The sequence below is a fragment of the Podarcis erhardii genome (assembly GCF_964252035.2).
Source record: "Podarcis erhardii genome assembly, chromosome: 2".
In the NCBI taxonomy this organism is placed as follows: Eukaryota; Metazoa; Chordata; class Lepidosauria; order Squamata; family Lacertidae; genus Podarcis; species Podarcis erhardii.
The window spans coordinates 17,511,260-17,524,153 of NC_138498.1; the positions used below are offsets into that span (position 1 = coordinate 17,511,260).

Here is a 12,894-nt window from a genome sequence, read left to right on the forward strand (position 1 = left end):
AGGCTTCTGTTTTTGTCTCTCATTTTCAGGGCACTCTAGGATTTATTATTATCAATTTGGGTGTGGAGTTGAGCTTACCTTATAATTGTGAGGTGGCCAAGGGTGGTGGTTGTATTTTTCTCTCTCTTGCTGTTAAGCCTTTCCCCAGGACTTGGCAGCCTCCCTAGCTGCCCACACTTTCTGATCAGAAAAAGACCTTGTAGGTGGGTTGCTGTGACTTACCGGCTGGAAGAGGGTTGAGGCAGCAGGGAGGTTGCCACATTGAAAACCTACTAAAACAAATAGACAAAGGAGAATGTAGATTTCCACAAAATGTCCATATGCTAATTTGCACGTGCAGAGGCAAATGTAGATATATAATAAAATGAAAAATAAAATGAAAATCCACTTAAGACTGGGGGGCGGGGAGGGCTTTCTCAGTGATGGTACCCACCATGTGGAATGATCGCTTCCTGGATACTTGACAGGCGCAGTACTGATGTTTCAATCACTAGTTATACTGATACTTTGCTTGCTAAAACTTTTGTGAGCCTTTCATATGCTATGACAGTTTTTATTGTTTCTTAGATGTGCCTGAAGTTTTTATGTTGTACACTGAATTGCTAACTTCTCCATTTTTTTTTGCCAAATCATATTTATTAGTTTTCAAAGAAATTAATAAATCAGTGCCAAATCATATAAATTTAATACAAGTTTTCCAGAAAAGTGGACTTCCCACTTCGCCCCAGATGTGTCCCTACTCCCCCCCATTGCTGCTTGATATCATATTTATTTCTAATTCACATTTCATTCCTTATATTCAATTTACAATACTTTTTATTCACCTTCCCATTATCCATCAGCTGTTGATTTATCAATTCCTCCTTGTATATTTACATAAATGATGACATATTCCCTTGCTTCTGGGGTGTCATTTATGTGGCTGTGAAGCACCTTTAACAGACCCCCAAATGCAGCAGACTGGCTTATAGCTTACTTCCTGTGAAGCAGGAAGCTGGTCCATTAGGCACTGCCCCACGAAACACAGTCTTGGTTCCCTCAAGCCCGCTTGCCTCCATTACTTCCATTCATTCCAGGACAGTGGTGACTTGGGCTCTCTGTTTCCTCTTCCTTAGCCTCAGTTTTTCCTTTGTCGAACTCAGCAGTGAAAGAGAACGGGGGCAAAATGGGAATTAATTGGCTCTGGCTCCATTGACTTGCCTCCCTTCTGCCTTGTTGTTGTTTAGTGGTTTAGTCGTGTCCAACTCTTCGTGACCCCATGGACCAGAGCAGGCTGAGCCCTCCTGTCTTTCACTGCCTCCCGCAGTTTGGTCAAACTCATGCTTGTATTTTTGACAACACTGTCTCGTCCTCTGTCGTCCCCTTCTCCTTGTGCCCTCCATCTTTCCCAACATCAGAGTCTTTTCCAGGGAGTCTTCTCTTCTCATGAGGTGGCCAAAGTACTGGAGCCTCAGCTTTCAGGATCTGTCCTTCCAGTGAGCACTCAGGGCTGATTTCCTTCAGAATGAATGGGTTTGATCTTCTTGCAGTCCATGGGACTCTCAAGAGTCTTCTCCAGCACCATAATTCAAAAGCATCAATTCTTTGGTGATCAGCCTTCTTTATGATCCAGCTCTCACTTCCATACATCACTACTGGGAAAACCATGGCTTTAACTATACTGACCTTTGGCAAGGTGATGTCTTCTGCCTTACCATTCCCAATGGGCACCAGCCACCACCAAATGGAAATAGTACACAATACCATCTTAAAAATACGCCCCCTCCCTGCTCTGAAGACCATTAAGCCCAGAGTCTAAAATTGCCTAAACTACACCCTTAGGAATATGAAGCAGAGATGAAGATATGTGTCATTATGAGAGTTGTTTGGACCCTTCAGGACCAAGAGATTTGCATACTCTGTAGCTTGATGCTTCAACTCCATTTACAAAGCACAGGGCATCACTTAAACTGCTGCAAGGGAAGCTACTGTGTATGCATTGCCGGGGCGAAAATGGACCCTTAGGACCGGGCTGCCAGAGAATGAGCAGTTATGGCATTCTTGGCGAACTCCAAAGACCATTGACTTTGCTTTGTGATTTCAGGCCGGTCACTTCATCTTCCAAATAGGTCCTTGCTATTTCACCTGCATCGCCTCCATCCTAGAAATAATTGGAGTTAACCAACTGCAGTCCTCCCACTATATTCTCCAGGGGAGAATTTTAGTTATAATAAAGGAAGAGAAAAAAAGGCTTTCATGGCTCAGGAATGCTAATAGGAGGAAGAAATACATGCACATGAAATGTGAGGTCCTCGAGGGAGAGAAGAGTCCACTTCAGTAATTTTCCCTCCTCTCCCTCTGTTCAAGAAATATGCCTGCCTATCTTGCTCTCTTGACCATATACTTATTATGAGTGCATATTCATAGCTGCAGGTACAAGAGTTTTTCATGATACTTTATATTAGGCACAGATTGATAGCCCCAAAAATCTCTCAAGTACTTTGCAAACCTTAAAATTAATGCTAGAATATCTTTAAATATTTATGCCTGTCTTGTACCTGAAAGTACAATATGGCAAAGACGGTGAAGATTTAATGGACTCAGTCTGTACTTTTTTATACATACATATATATATAAAGACAGCCAGGAGTACAAAACGAATTTGAGTCTCTAACAGTTCCTACATTTCTAATTACATGTATATTTGTTCCACCCCAGAATACACGTTTTGCGTGCCTCAAAAGGAGTAAAGGACTGAAACTAACAGAAATCATTTTAAGTTCCATCTAAACCTCTGTTACGCTTTTCCTCTTTCTCTCAAGGTATTTTACTTGATAATGAGCAGCTGCATCATGTTGAATGTTGGAAGAAAATGGCTTTGGCTGATCAAATGATTCATGAAAGGATGGGCACTAAGTCTACTGGGCTTTGGGAAGTGATTAACAGTTTTCTTTGAGAGCTAACCGCTTCACAATACAAACGGATTGTTTGCAGATTCAACTCTGCCAGTGAAGTTGAAAGCTTTCTGCAGCTTCATAGGAAATTTTTTTCCGCAGTGATTAGATTCTGAAGCTGTAGTTTGTTAGGGTAGTGTCCATCAAATATTTCTGGTAGCCCACTGCAAACTGTTCTAGGTCTTGGAAATGTTTGTAGCTAAAACATTACCAATCTGCAGCAAGTTATGAATATGCAAGCAGCTCAAACAAAGGGCACCTGTATCTTCTTTTATATGTAATAAAAAAAACCTTCAGTTTATCAGCAAAACCAGGTAGGCAAGTAGGTCCACTATGACAAATTTACAAGCTTGACAAAGTGTTGCCTCTATTTAAGACTACTGACCAGCGTTTATAAAGCAGTAAGCAAATTTCTGAAGAAGCGGAACTGTCTGAATGAATGTTTGAGTGTATGTTGGGGTTTTTGATCGTCTTCAATCACCTATAAATTTTGCTGGCACTGTGTGCCACACGAGCTTCAGCAAGCTGTTACACTCACCCACAAGAAACAGTTGCCGATTTAAGTGGAGTTGCTTTAGTAGCACACACAATATTTACATTGTATACAGGTCAGGGGTGAGCAAACTTTTTCAGCAGGGAGATGGTCCACTTTCCCTCAGACCTTGTGGGGGGCCAGACTATATTTTGAAGGAAAAAAATGAACAAATTCCTATGCCCCACAAATAACCCAGAGATGCATTTTAAATAAAAGCACACATTCTACTCATGTAAAAACACGCTGATTCCCGAACCGCCCGTGGGCCGGATTTAGAAGGCAATTGGGCAGATCTGGCCCGCGGGCCTTAGTCTGCCTGCCCATGGGTTATTTGAAGGCTTTTCTCCGTCTGGTACCACAGGGGTTTCTGTACTGCAAAGTCCTTGCTGAACAGGGTCCATACACAAGTTCTAAGTCAATTTGCACTGAGTCCTGCGAAAGCTGAGAGTTCTCTGAGACTTGAAGTCTCGCCATTCTCCAATTCCGCAGTGACCCACTTCTTCCGGATATTTACTGGAGGCAAATATCCAGAGTCCCATTGAAAGATGCATTGATTGATTCATTGCATTTTTTTAAATCTTGCCTTTATTTACAGCACATGGGTGGGATTGATGGGAATTGTAGTCCAAAACATCCAAAGGGGGCCAAGTTACCTTTTGCTTCCATTTTCTTTCCATTGAAAGAGAAAAGGGGAAGAATGTTTCTCTCATTTGCTTCGTGTTTTGAATGGCTGGGGTGCATATTTGGCCTATCAGTTGTTGAGGCCATTTAAAGCATTTCAGAATTTGTTTTCTTTCGTTTGTTATTAAAAGAGTGGATTCTTTTGGCAAGAGTAGCAACAGTGAACCAGGCAGAGGGCCTTCTCAGTAGTGGTGCCTGCCCTGTGGAATGCCTTCCCATCAGATGTCAAGGAAATAAACAGCTATCTGACTTTTAGAAGACATCTGAAGGCAGCCTTGCTTAGGGAAGTTTTATCGTGTTTCTAATATTCTGTTATTCTAATATTCTAACAATATTCTAATATTCTGTGGCGCTGTGGGTTAAACCACAGAGCCTAGGGCTTGCCGATCAGAAGGCCGGCGGTTCGAATCCCTGCGATGGGGTGAGCTCCCGTTGCTCAGTCCCTGCTCCTGCCAACCTAGCAGTTCGAAAGCACGTCAAAGTGCAAGTAGATAAATAGGTACTGCTCTGGCGAGAAGGTAAACGGCATTTCTGTGCACTGCTCTGGTTTGCCAGAAGCAGCTTAGTCATCATGGCCACATGACCCAGAAGCTGTATGCCAGCTCCCTCAGTCAATAAAGCGAGATGAGCACTGCAACCCCAGAGTTGGTCACGACTGGACCTAATGGTCAGGGGTCCCTTTACCTTAATATTCTGTTGGAAGCCACCCAGAGTGGCTGGGGGAAACACAGACAGATTGGTGAGGTATAAGTAAACAACAACAACAACAATTTTATTTATTGATAAGGACTGTGCAAAAGATGATCATATATAGAGAAAGAGCTTTACTAGCCCTGTCTCTCTACAGCAGGTAATGAACAGCTTTATAACTTTATATCTCTTCTGTCTAGCCCCTACATTTGAAGAATAAGTGATAGAAAATGGAAGGGTTTTTGTGGGGGTTTTTTGGCAAGTTGCTGCCAAACCCTCACGACTACACAACAAAACTGTTTGCACTGGCAATCCCAAAGCTAAACAATGTGGCTCTTTTACAACTTTTAATTAAGCCTTTTACGACCAACTTGGTTTGAAAATGCATCACCAGCATTCAAAAAAGAGTGATATATGGGAGCCGCCCACATCCGGACCCAAAGGTTGAGTATTAGCCGAGTAACAATGGGCCGTAAAAGCATCTCCTTTGCAGACAACCGCTGCTAATTATGCCATTACATGAATGTAAACGCATTCTCAGCAATGAATCAGTGTGCACCTTAATGGATAAATCATCTTTCTCATTATTTGCAAAGCTGTGGGAGAGAAAATAAATGCATGCAAGGCCACTTCCTGACGTTCTTGTCAATATGCATGTTTGGAAGTGACAGCATGAAAAATTGCAGCCGAGACTTAAAAAATGAAAATCCTCGGGGCTCAGGGAAAACACAAACGAAAAGACTGGTAGCATCTGCATGCAATGGCTGTGATATATGAATTCCTCTGGCTGTTATGGGAAGAGCTGTGGCTGCCACACACATTTTCCCCTTCAACCATCACCAGTCAGAGTAATTAGTGCATAATGAAAAGTATTAGAATAAATTTGGGAGGGGTGGAGAGAGGGAAGTGTTAGCTGTCCGCCTCCCGAACACCAGTTTCTCTGCGAGCAAATCATTGGTTACGTGAGTGTAAGTGATGAGATGGGTTGGAGAGAAATCTGTAGTCAATTTGAGAAGGAAATCTGCATAACGCTGTAAAGTGCAATATAATAATTTAATAAGGCTATTACCAGCGCGCTCCGTTTGTGTGTGTGTGTGTTTTGTTTCAACCACTATATGCAAAGTTATGGAGGAGAATTTTACGAGCCTGCATGTTAATTGGGAAGTGAATTTGAATAAGGAATAAGCCTCTTCTTAGAGATATGTATAAATGCCCAGCTTACAAAATGAACTTTAATTAAATGTGGTTGCTTGGGGTAGCATCTTATATAAATCCCCGATCATAAAGATATTCTGGTGTTTTTATTAATTTTATGCTTTGCTGATTGCTCTCTGTGGCCACATCCCAAGGTACAAGGGAATGATTCTCTGTTACCTTTTCATTGTTAATTGTATATTGATCTTCGGATTAATTTTGTTGTTGTTAGCTGCCTTGGCCATGGTTCAGCCATAACGGCGTGTAAATATTTAGAATTGGAAACATTAAGATGATTTCACTTTCCTCTTTACCTATAGTGGTACTTGTGTCACATGGGGCGGTACCTATAAAAAGATGTTATTAAGATTAGACTCCTTAGTTTTCAATAGTATATAAAGTTGTTGTACATTACCTGCTGACTTAACACTTACTTTGCTCACAGCTATGAGACTATTTTCCAGTCCAGGTATCTCTAAAGAGCAGGCAAAGGCCTTTATCTCCTGATCTTAGCACTAAATTGCTTTGACTTAATTCAGTGATGCAAGTTTGATACTGACACCAAATCACCTTCAGTATCAGCCTTTGTCCACCAGGGAGCAGGATAAGATCCAAGAGAGTTTTCACATTTACAACATACCCTCCAACATTTCTCTGATGAAAATAGGGACGTCCAGGGCTATTTTTCTAGAAAAAGAGGTGCTGGAACTCACCATGGATGCCTCTCTTGTTCTCTTAGAATGGCAATAGCATACCTGAGAGGTGACAGAACAGAGTTCCAGCTGAAAAAAAGCCCTGGGGATGTCCTATTCCATACCCTCCAACATTTCTCTGATGAAAATAGGGACATCCTAAGCAGGGCCGTCTTTACCCGGGGGTGCAAGGAGTGCAGGACGCTGAATTCTGGGGAGTGCCAGGAGCCTGCCGCTGAAGCCAGCTAAGCTCTTAACTATCTACTTTTTATGAAATAATAAATAATTTTGATCAACCTAGAAAAACAAAATACATATATATCTAGGTATTACTGAAATGTATATCAATCAATCAGTTTATTACAGTCATAGACCAGCAGTCAGAGAATAGAATATTAAGTGGATAAAAAACAAAACTGATAATTAAAACAGGTAAAAACTAAAAACAAATAAAAACATTCAGTTAAAACAACTGTAAGAGCGTAAAAACTAAAAGACTCACAGTTAAAACAACTGTAAGAGGCTGCAGAGTAGGAGCCTCTGAAATAGAGGACACACAGTATTAGAAACTGATGTGCAAATATGGTTAAAAGAGACAATTAAAACAATGTACAACAATAAATTTAGACACACTGTGCAACAATAAACTATCCCAGGGAGTTGACTCCGAGTCACCCATGGAACCGGGTTTGGGGATATTCATGCCGGACTATTTTGAGTTGGGCGATGGTCTGCATCTACAGATTTGCACACAGAATCTGGCGACCATCCAGGTCTTCTTCTGGTCTTTGCTTAACAGCAAAAGGTCATTTTTTTTCTTTTGCGGGAGGTCGGCGAGCCTCACCAGTAGGGGATCAATGAACTTACTGCGTGCCTCTTCGTAAAAGGGACATTTAAAGAATAAGTGTTCTGGGCTTCCTATTTCTCCCAATGGACAGGTGCAAAGTCTCAGGGCATAGGGGACTTTTCTAAAGGCTCCATCCAGGACCGGCGAGGGAAGAGCCATGCTTTTGGCAAGTGTAAAGACCCTTCTTGCATTTCTAGATACGAGAAAGGAGAGATATGCTGCCAGTGCGGCTATGTATCTCTTGATTTCTCCAATTTTATAGTCGGGGCACCTTGCGCAGTCCTATTGTCTCTCTAGGTATCTAATATTCTTGGCCTGACCGTGGCTTTTGCCTGGCCCAAGCCCAGACGTAGAAGGGCTTGAGGGGCAAAACCCAGTTTCTGGAGGGTATTCAGAACTGCAGTCTGCCAGCCTGACTGGAATTGGTCGCAGAGGATCAGTGGGGCTATCCCCCGGGGGAGCAGATTCAATGTCAGGCATTTGTAGATTGATGTTAAGCAAATGCTAGCCTCCACTCTCATCATCCCCGTTTCCAATCTCACCCATGTGTTTGAGACACATCTGGGGACTTGGAGGAGAGCTCTAAGAAGTCTAGATTGAACTCTCTCTAGGGGGGAGAAAGCAGAGGAAGGCGGACCCAAAAAGGAACCATACAGGAGTTGTGCCAAAGTTTTGGCCTTTTAGAGCTGCGGGGACAAAGAAGCCCCCTTGTGCTCTGAAGAATTTAAGAATACAATTTGTGTTTTCCCCCGCTGAACTCCCGATAGAGTTTATGTGTAGTTTGTTGGTTCCTGAGGCCTGTCCCACCATTCCTAGATACTTGTAGTTTGTGACTTGTTCTAATTTATGGCCTTGGAGTTCCCAGCTTCTAAGCTTTGGTTTTTCTCCAAAAGCAGGTATCTTGGTCTTTTGATAGTTGATTTTGAGACATTCAGATTTGCAGTATGCTGCGAGCTTTCTTAGTGCTCTTTTGAGTCCAATGGGGGTTCTAGATAGAATTACCGCATCATCAGCATATAGGAGGACCAAAATATGCCGATTTGCAAGCTTCAGCGGGTGGAGTTCTGAGTCATTGAGTGCAGATACTAAGTTATTTAGATAAAAATTAAATAATAGAGGGGCCAATAGGCACCCTTGCCTGACTCCTTTGAAGGTTTTAATTGGGTCCGTTAGGTGTCCTAGGCGGCTGCACCTGACTCTAAGGGCCGTGTTTGCGTGCAGTGCCTGAATTAACAGCAAGAGCCTTCTATTTATATTGGTACCCTGTAGTCTGTCCCAGAGTCTGGTTCTGGAGACTGTATCAAACGCTGCTTTTAGGTCAACGAAGACAGCATATAGTGAGGCCTGCCCTCCTGATTTGTATTTGTCGATGAGATGTTGTAGCGTTAGGCAGTGATCTGTCGTGGACCTTCTGGGTCTGAAGCCTGCTTGTTCTATTGCTAGGATATCTTCATTCTCTAGCCATTCTGTAAACTTATTAAGGAGGTGCTTTGCGTAGAGTTTACTGATCACACTTAATAGGCTAATCGGCCTATAATTCACTGGGTCGCCTCTGTTGCCCTTTTTATAGATTGGAACTATTATGGCTGTTCCCCATTCCCTTGGGATGCGGCCAGTGTCATCTATATAGGTGAAGAGGGTGGCTAAGAAAGGTGCCCACCAATCCACCTGTGCTTTTATCATTACTGAAATGTATACCTACTTCCAGGACCGTCCCTGGAAAATAGGGACACTTGGAGGATCTGTTACAACCTGCACATGTGCAAATAATTTATAGCAGTACCTCGGGTTACAGACGCTTCGGGTTACAGACGTTTCAGGGTACAGACTCCGCTAACCCAGAAATAGTTCCTTGGGTTAGCATTCCTTGGGTTAACTTTGCTTCAGGATGAGAACAGAAATCACGTGGCGGTGGCGTGGCGGCAGTGGGAGGCCCCATTAGCTAAAGTGGTGCCTCAGGTTAAGAAAAGTTTTAAGTTAAGAACAGACCTCCAGAATGAATTAAGTTCTTAACCTGAGGTACCACTGTAATGTAATGCAGCACTGGGGAGGCTCTGGCCTCTGGGGCCAATAAGGCCTAGCAGGGCCCCCAATTTGGCTTGTGAGACCTGCTTTCCAAAACCATATGTGCCTGCCCTATATATGATGACCTGTGTGGGGGAAGGCAAAACTGTGTCTGCCTTAAACTGTGCTCCCAATTGTTCCTTAGAAAACGAGGGTTGCTGTAGGCAAGGCCCACTGGGATTGGTTGCTCTATGACAGGAGTGGGGAACCTTTGGCCCTGCAGTTGCTGCTGAACCTACAACTCCCATCAGCCCTAGCAAGCATGACCAATGGTCAGGAATGATAGGAGTTGTAGTTCAACAACATCTGGAGGACCAAAGGTTCCTAACACCTGCACTATTAAGTTCTTGATCACTCACAAGCCTAACCCACTTCCCCACTCCAGATTACTGTGTTGAGTATATTTTAAAACTCTTCTCGTTTACCTGAACCTCATTTTTCACCTTCCTTTTGGTCCTCATTGGATGTAACACTAAACCATGGTTAAGGGTTACAATAATGAACTTCAGGGAGCCTTGAGTTTGTGTGTCCCTGCACCTCATCCTCTTGCGCAACCATGAGGAGGAGTTCAGAAGTGCCAGCTATCATTTTAGTTTCAGGAGCTTGTTGTGTTGTCCAATTGCAGACCATTGTGTTTTGTTGGAACAAGTCGCCATCAGACTTTGTAGTTCAGATCAACCATAGTTTAGGGTTGAGATGATATGCTAAACTGTGGTTAATGGGCAACAGAAGTTGAAAATTCCCATGTTCTCCTTGTGACCATACTGGAGTAGGAGACGGAAGGAGGAAAAGCAGTAGCAGTTGGGTGGGGTGGCTCAGATGGAGTTGGATTGCTCATGTTCTGAACACTGAGCACCATATCCCGAGAGGGTGAGAGGTAGGGCTGAGGAATGGAGAGCCAGGCAGATTGACTCCACTGTCACATCCACACCATGTCTCACTCCCCATGCCTTGCCCCTCTCCTCCTTAGGAACCGGCAGCAGTGCTCAGTGTTCGGAAGGCAGGTGAGCAACTACATCCTACCTGAGACTTATAAAGGCTTATTCTCATAATGTTAACCATGGTTGCATAGGAATGCAGCACATGTGCTAGAAAGGTAGAAACCAGGAGATGATAAACCAGGATCACTCTTGATTCTACTGTATTTTATATGTCCCTCCACGATTTTAGCCATGGGACTCAATGATTAATAAGGATGAACAGAAAGAACAGAACACAGTCAAGGCTCCTACCTATCTGACTTTGCATATCAGTTGTACCAGAGCCATATATGTCAGTGTATTTTATAATCTCATAGCAAAGTAATGATGATAACTAATAATAATATTTTTTATTATTTGTACCCTGCCCATCTGACAGGGTACTCCAGCCACCCTGGGTGGCTTCCAGCATATAAAAACATAATAAAACATTAAACATTAAGTAATTAGCAAATAATGTACAACCTTGCCATCCATTAGGTTTCCTCTTAAGTTTTGTTTTTTCTTTCTCTATGACTTTGTGTTGCAAATCATTCTTCACGAAACAGAGTTTTCATTGCTGATTTTCATTAAAAGCCTGCATTTCCCCTCAGCGTTAATGGATGTATTCTCTCAGTGATTTAGTTGTGCAGTTGCTATTGTCTTTTAATATTATCTTTTGGCCTTCACCTTTTTGAGCATTTTCCTATACTGTTGCCTGTTTTCTACATTCTATAGTTTTTAATGATAGCTTTTATATCTCTTTGAAACAGATCACCAGCCAACTATTACAACTCTCCCCCCCCCCTTTTTCTTAATTGCCTAAAGAATCCTGGTGGCAAAGACTGAAAGATTAACATTTAAAAAAATGCCCCCTGAATCTCCATTGAGCAGGCCAATGATGACATTGAAGTTTTTGTGTTGATGTAAGTACCAATTTGGGGCACAACCAACAAGGCTCCTATAGATAATCTCAGTGATTGAGCTAGGTTATAAGGGTTCAAGTTGTCCATAAAAGCTACCCAGGACCTAAGTTGTTCAGGGCTTTGTAAAATTAATACAAGAACCTTGAACCTTGTGCACAGGCTCATTTCAAATGAAAAGGATGCTGGTGAGCACTGTCTAGATTAGTAGGTGCACCTGCTAAGATCTTCCTTAATTCCACGTGCATGTTATTTTCCCATGTTATTTCCGTGATAGTCCCCAAGACTGAAAACAGGTTCTGGGGAGCTGATTTAGACACGATCTCTTTCCAAACCAGAGGAGAAGACTCTGCGGTCCTCCAGATTATTGTTGTTATTGGAGTTCCATCAGCTCCAGCCAGTTTGGCCAACAGTTGCACATTGAGGACACAATCAAAGCTACCTTATTGATCTGATGATAGGTGGTTTTGGCATATCCAGGAGCTTCCATATTTCCATATCTCTGCAGGGTGGCATCCCTGTGTCACAAAAAATTAGCTGTAAGGAAAAGGTTATGGAGCAAGTCCTTATGATAAAGGGAGAGAGAGAGCTTTTCCACACAGATTTTACTAAATTGTTGTTGTTGTTTAGTCATGTCCGACTCTTCATGACCCATGGACCAGAGCACGCCAGGCACTCCTGTCTTCCACTGCCTCCCGCAGCTTAGTCAAACTCATGCTGGTAGCTTCGAGAACACTGTTCAACCATCTCATCCTCTGTCGTCCCCTTCTCCTTGTACCCTCCATCTTTCCCAATATCAGGGTCTTTTCCAGGGCGTCTTCTCTTCTCATGAGCTGGCCAAAGCATTGGAGCCTCAGCTTCACGATCTGTCCTTCCAGTGAGCACTCAGGGCTGATTTCCTTCAGAATGAATAGGTTTGATCTTCTTGGAGTCCATGAGACTCTCAAGACTCTCCTCCAGCACCATAATTCAAAAGCATCAATTCTTCGGCGATCAGCCTTCTTTTTGGTCCAGCTCTCACTTCCATACCTCAATCTTACTATAGCTTGTAGTGTTTACTGTGTTTTATAATATTGTGGTGGTGGCGCGGTGGTCTAAACCACTGAGCCTCTCGGGCTTGCCGATCGGAAGGTTGGCGGTTTGAATCCACTCAACGGTGGTGTGCTGCTGTTGCTCTGTGCCAGCTCCTGCCAACCTAGCAGTTCGAAGGCACACCAGTGCAACTAGATAAATAGGTAAGGTAAGGTAAACGGCATTTACATGCGCTCTGGTTTCTGTCACAGTGTCCCGTTGCGCCAGAAGCATTTTAGTCATGCTAGCCCAGAAAGTTGTCTGTGGACAAACGCTGACTCCCTCGTCCTGAAAGCGAGATGAGC

At 43.0% G+C, this 12,894-nt stretch overlaps 1 long non-coding RNA gene across 1 annotated transcript in view; it reads left to right on the forward strand.

Annotated features, from left to right (window-relative positions):
* The first annotated feature begins 4,574 nt into the window (after nucleotides 1-4,574).
* LOC309335165 overlaps nucleotides 4,575-12,894 on the forward strand; it is a 317,841-nt gene continuing 309,521 nt past the window's right edge. The window contains exon 1 of the long non-coding RNA XR_014153414.1: nucleotides 4,575-4,653. This is a non-coding gene — a long non-coding RNA (uncharacterized lncRNA). The remainder of the gene's footprint in view (nucleotides 4,654-12,894) is intronic.